The sequence below is a fragment of the Cicer arietinum genome, chromosome 3 (assembly GCF_000331145.2).
Source record: "Cicer arietinum cultivar CDC Frontier isolate Library 1 chromosome 3, Cicar.CDCFrontier_v2.0, whole genome shotgun sequence".
NCBI lineage: Eukaryota > Viridiplantae > Streptophyta > Magnoliopsida > Fabales > Fabaceae > Cicer > Cicer arietinum.
The window spans coordinates 48,643,151-48,649,702 of NC_021162.2; the positions used below are offsets into that span (position 1 = coordinate 48,643,151).

The window sequence follows — 6,552 nt, forward strand, 5'->3', positions numbered from 1 at the left end:
CTAGCAGGTAGCCACACATACACGGTATCTTCAAATTTTAATGTCCATGCGTTCTCACCATGAAAGCTATTATTCAATTTGGCTTGTACACACCATAACCAAGTTATTTTATATTTGTTAGTGTCATTTTCTAATACATACTGAAAATGACAATTATAGTCGAGAGTTGTACTCTTCTTTTTGTGACCTTTCCTGGCCTCTTATTAGTGGAACCAAAATTGAGTGACTCTATCTCCTTTTCCTTTTTGAGTTCTTTCTCAAAAAGCCACCATGGAGCACAAAATATTGGCTACTCACACATAATCAACCGCGGGATACGATTATGGCTTCAACTCAACAAATCACAGTGCCGTTTTTATGAAAACGACCACTTTTTCTTCCTTGGAGCATACTGTTTTTGATATTTTCCAGCCACCGTAGTTATCATTTGAGGAAAACACACATTGTTTTGAATTCCTCTTGTTGTTATCTGCGAAAAACACTACTCATACGCGTATTTTGACAAAGTTGACGTCGAGCCCTATCAATACTCCAGCACATTGGTGAGTCTTTTCGATTATTAATTTTACCTATTTTAACTTTGCTGGATTTAATAAATTTTAGAAAGAGGGAGAATCTCTTCGTGACACTTATTGGAGGTTCAAGAGTTTACTAGCAGGATGTCTCAATCATGCTAATGACGACACTTCTCAAATGCAAATATTATGTAATGGTTTAAGGCCTAGCACTAGAATTATGTTCGATGCTACAACATGGGGTTCTTTGAATTACAACACTGCATCAGTAGCACGCAAAATTATTGAGATCATGGCATCAAATGAACAAATGATGATATATGACATAGGTGGTGGGTCAACAAGTGGTATATTGGAATTGAATGTTATGGATGTTGGTTTGGCTCCAAGCAGGTTGCTATCAAAGCAGATAGAAGATGTTATCGCCACTGAGATTAAAAAAAAAAGGCGATGACAGCCCTAAATATACAACCCCAAGTGGACCTTGTCAAATTATTCAAACATACTGGTTGTAACTTTTGTGGGGGAGCACATAAAATTGGAGTTTGTGAAGCACTAGATGAAAATGATATAGAAGAACTAGAATAGGTGAATTTTGTGGGTAATAACAAGAAGCAGAACAATCCCTACTTTAGTACGTACAATCCAGGTTGGAGAAATCATCCAAATATTTCTTGGAGATATCAGCAAGGTGGATCTCATGGCTAACAAGGAGCTCAAGCGAATCAAGTTCCACCTCGAAAAGTTGCTTGGGAGAGTGCTATGGAGAAATTAGTAACAAACACAAGTTTTTTCATTGAAGAGTCAAGAGCCATCCAAAAAAATCACTCGGCATAAATAAAGAATCTGGAGACTCAACTAGGTCAACTTGCTCAACACCTGGCACAAAGAACACATGTAAATTTGCCTAGTGACACAGTTCTGAATCCATGAAATAATGTTAATGTAGTGACAACAAGGAGTGGCAAGGTAAGTGAACAAGTACCACCTAAAGCCAAACAGAGTGGCAAGGTAAGTGAACAAGTACCAAGGATCCTGGAAGCTTCTCTATCCCTTGTGCTATTGGAAATAGAACTTTTGGGAAGGTCCTGTGTGATCTTGGGGATAGTGTAATTCTTATGCCTCTCTCCTTACACAAAAAGCTAGGCATTGGAAGAATCAAACACACATAACTAATGTTATAGTTTACAAATCGCTCAATGAAACACCCATATGGAGTGGTAGAAGATGTGTTAGTCAAGGTGGATAAGTTCATTTTCCCAGTGGATTTCGTGGTACTAGACATGGATGAGGACAATGACATTCCTTTGATTTTGGGGAGGTCGTTCTTAGCAACACCTTTACTTTAAAGGTAAATGAAGAAACTGTCAATTTTAATATTCTAAAATCCATAGAACATTCAAAAGAAAGATAAGGGTGCAATCGAATCAAGATCTTAGATGTGATAGTGGACGAAGAAATTGAGCATCAAGCACCCATTTTGGTTAGAAAAAGTGTTATGCCTAACCCAAGATGTTGTTAAAGAAAGTGAAGATCCAAAGGTGAAAGAGGTTTTAACCATGTTAGAAGCATCACCATCTTACTCCCCCCGATTCCCTTTTAGATGGGAGGAGTTGAAAGGGGATGAAGACGAGTCCTTATAGAAAAACAAAGAGACATCACAAATTGAACTCAAGCAGTTGCCTCCTCATTTAAAATACATATTCCTAGGTGAAAAATATAAGAATCCAGTAATCATTAGTGCAAGCTTGAGTGATTTACAAGAAGAGAAGTTGTTGAAAATTCTGCGGAAGCATAAGGATGCCATCGATTTGTCCATTGAGGACTTGAAGGGAATAAGTCCGACTTTTTGCATGCATAAAATCCTAATGGAGGAAAATCAGAAACTAGTTGTACAACCCCATAGAAGATTGAATCCGGTAATGAAAGAAGTGATTAGGAAAAAAGTGGTAAAGATCCTAGAAGCTGATCTCATTTACCCCTCTTAGATAGCTCTTGGGTGAGTCTCGTCCAAGTGGTACCAAAAAAAGGGGGAACAACCATCATCAAAAACGAAAAGAACGAGTTAATTCCTACACGAATGATTACAAGGTGGAGAGTTTGTATTGATTATAGAAGATTGAACAGTGCTACGTGGAAGGATCATTTCCCGCTCCCTTTCATTGATCAGATGCTTGAGCGACTAGCTGGACATGAATATTACTGCTTTCTTGATGGCTACTCGTCATATAATTAGATAGCTATAGCACCCGAGCATCAAGAGAAAACTGCATTTATATGTTCGTATGGGGTGTTTTCTTATCGATGGATGTTGTTTAGGCTGTGTAATGCTCCTACCACTTTTAAGAGGTGTATGATGTCCATATTCTCTAATATGATTGAGAAACATATCGAAGTATTTATGGATGACTTTTCTGTCTTTGGTTCATGTTTTGGTAATTGTCTGATTAATCTATTTCTTGTATTAGAAAGGTGTGAAAAATCTAACTTGGTCCTAAATTGGGGAAAATGCCATTTTATGGTATGAGAGGGAATTGTGTTAGCCCACTGAATCTCCCACAAGGGGATTGAGGTTGACAAGGCCAAAGTTGAAGTTATTGAAAAACTTCTCCCTCCTACCAATGAAAAAGGAATTAGAAGCTTTTTAGGCCATACTGAATTTTATAGGAGATTTATAAAAGACTTTTTAAAAATTGCAAAACCGCTTAAAAACCTACTTGTGAAAGACACACCTTTCAAATTCAATGAGGATTGTTGGAATGCTTTTAATAATTTGAAAAATAAGTTGATAACTATTCCCATTATCACTGCACCTGACTGGTCAATACCTTTTGAAATCATGTGTGATGCTAGTGATAATGCTATCGGGACAGTCCTGGGACAAAGAAATGATAAGTTGTTGCATGTAATCTACTACGCTAGCCATGTTTTGAATCAGACACAACACAATTATGCCAAAACTGAAAAAGAATTATTAGTTGTAGTTTACGCTTTTGATAAATTTCGATCTTATTTATTAGGATCGAAAGTTATTGTTTACACTGATCATGCTGCCTTGAGGTATTTGTTTGCTAAGCAGGATTGGAAGCCAAGGCTACTCAAGTGGATTCTATTAGTACAAGATTTCAACATTGAGATCTGAGATAAGAATGGATTAGAGAACACTGTAGCTGACCACCTATCTCGATTGGAGCAAGTGGAGGAGGATGATAACACTAGACCAATACAAGACTAGTTCGTTGATGAGTACATCTTCGCAATTACCAAGGCACCTTGGTTCGCTGACTTTGCTAATTTAAAAGTAGGTGAGGCAATTCCATCTTATTTCACATACCAGCAACGAAAGAAGTTTATCCATGATGTCAAATTCTATGTATGGGATGTACCCTTTATGTACAAAAGAGGAGTGGATGGGTTGTTGCAAAGGTGTGTGCCTGAGGAGTAGCAAGTAAAAGTCTTGTGGCACTGCCACGACTCTGATTATGGAGGTCATTTCAGTTGGGATCGAACTGCAGCAAAAGTTCTCCAATCAGGATTATTCTGACCTTCTTGGTTTAAAGATGAATTCAACTATATGAAGAAGTGTAATCAATGCCAGCGCACCGATAATATTTCAAAACGGGATGAGATGCCTCAAAATCATGTATTAGAAGTAGAAGTGTTCAATGTGTGGGGTATTGACTTCATGGGTCCATTCGTATCCTCATTTGTAAAAGTCTATATTTTGGCAGCGGTGGATTATGTTCCAAAGTGGGTTGAAGCATTTGCTACACCAACCAATGATTCACAACAGGCCATCACATTTCTTAAGAAAAATATATTCTCGCATTTTAGCGTGCCTCGAGCTTTGAATAGTGGCGAGGGCACTCACTTTCTAAACTGAAAACTGGAATACCTTCTAAGGAAATATAATGTGCGTCACAGGGTGGCAACCCCATATCACCCACAAACTAGTGGGCAAGTTGAAGTATCCAACACGTAGCTCAAGCGAATCCTTGAAAAGACTAAATGCTTCAAGAGTTGAAAAGACATTGAATGCTTCAACAACGAATCCAATTGGAGTATTTCATCCATATCTAGAGTTGTAGATATCTAATTGGAGTCAAACCAAGTTCAAATGAAAGCGAAGATCCATAGCCACAAGAATAATAAAGAGAATTCAATAATAATTCAATAAAGGAATTCAGTAATTAGGATCATATTAGACACCAAAGTTGGATTCGAAGTGAAACTTATCCCTGACTTTTTTCTTAATATAAAGGATCAATTTTATTACTGTTGTTAATTTTCAATATTATTTAAATCAATTTGGGAACTTTCTGTTCAATTTTAGTAATTAAATATAATTCGATAGTAAAACGCAATCCTTTAGTTCGACACTCGGTACTACCGTTTTATTATTACTTACAACAATTCAGTACACTTGCTGAAACGGTGTCATTAACTAAACAAGAACATTTTCTATTTTCTGTTTTCAGAACCAAGAACGTTCTCCATTTTCAGTTTTTCACAACCAAGATCAATCTTGAGTTATTTTTTTAAGTTTTTAGCTGAAAATTTAAATAGGTGAATTTACAATTCAAACTCCCCTTCCTTGTAAGTTGACATTGCTACTTCAATTAGTATCAGAGCACGACCTCTAAAGTTGAACACCTAACAAGTGTTAGAGGAAAAGATTCAGGAAGAAAAAGTAATGTCAGAAGCCAAGGCAAGTTGCAATCGATGAGCAAAACAATGGACATAGTATGCATAAGCACAATCCTTCATAAATAGTGTTTGTAAACCGTTATATTCTCCTTTCATATTATTAGCACCATCATACCATTGACCAGGAATGTTAGAAACATCAAGATTATGTCGAGCACTATTATTAGCACCATCTTGTATTAAACTAAGTTTATCAACAAACCTTAAAACAAGAGACATTTATTTCTTTTTTGATTCATCATGAGCTTCATCTACAACGATGTAAAATTTGGAATCACCGAGTTCTTCACAAATATGTTTTATCACCCTACTAGAATATGGAAGAGATCTTTTTGAATTTGATGTGAAGTATACTTGGAATTATATGGAGCATTTTCCAACACAACTTTTGCAACCTTATCATTGTAAGATGCCAAGAGTTTTATCAATTGAAGAAAATTGCATTGATTGCTTGACCCACTAGTTTCATCATGCCCCCTAAAAGCACAAGCTTGAAGTGTTAACCTACATACATTGTCAATTGATATCTTGAGACGTATTCGATTCATAAAAAATTATTTTGAGTTTTGCGCTTGAATAACATTTCTAATATGTTAATCTTGATTCAACAAGTCTAGACAAGCTTTCATTGCATTGTGGTGTGGTGAGCAAGGGTCCATCTCTATGTGTTTGAGAAAGGCACAATGTTTTCCATTTTAAACTTGCTTCCAAGCTCTAAAACTCGTACCAATGAAGAAATCTGTTTAGGAACCTCCACATGGTCTTTTGCTAAATAGATAGCATGATAAGCAATACGCAACATCTTTAGAAGGTGAATATTCTAGTCATGAAGAAAATATACTAAACCAAGGGCATTGAAACTATCTTGGATGAACCTCGTTTTCGAACAAAGGATATTGTTCTAAATGCATTTGATAAGGACCACATTTTAGATAAGTTCTTCCTATTGCATCCAATTGATTCGTTGAATATAGCCAAATTTGAGGGCGTTTTCCGGGATCACGTTATAAACAATTCTCAAAGCCATCTTCCAGAACTCTAGAAACCTTGGAAAGATGATTCTCATTTTCTTCAATTCTTGAATTGTCATAGATAATTTAAGATGCATAAGTTATAATTTTTGCATCTCTTTCACTCTCACAAATTTTACTCTTGAAAAAAGAATCAATTCTTTTATTCTTCTTGTTTCTCGCAAAATTATCTAATACAAATAAAAAATTTAAATAAATAAAAATAATATGCACAAATCATAGATTCAGAATGGTGCAAAAAACATAATCAGATTCAAATTATATTTAATATCAATTGAAACAAGTTATCAAACTCAAAA

At 35.9% G+C, this 6,552-nt stretch overlaps 1 pseudogene; it reads right to left on the minus strand.

The window, feature by feature from the left end:
• Positions 1–5,192: 5,192 nt before the first annotated feature.
• On the minus strand, positions 5,193–6,312 carry LOC140919791 (uncharacterized; annotated as a pseudogene).
• Positions 6,313–6,552: the final 240 nt, after the last annotated feature.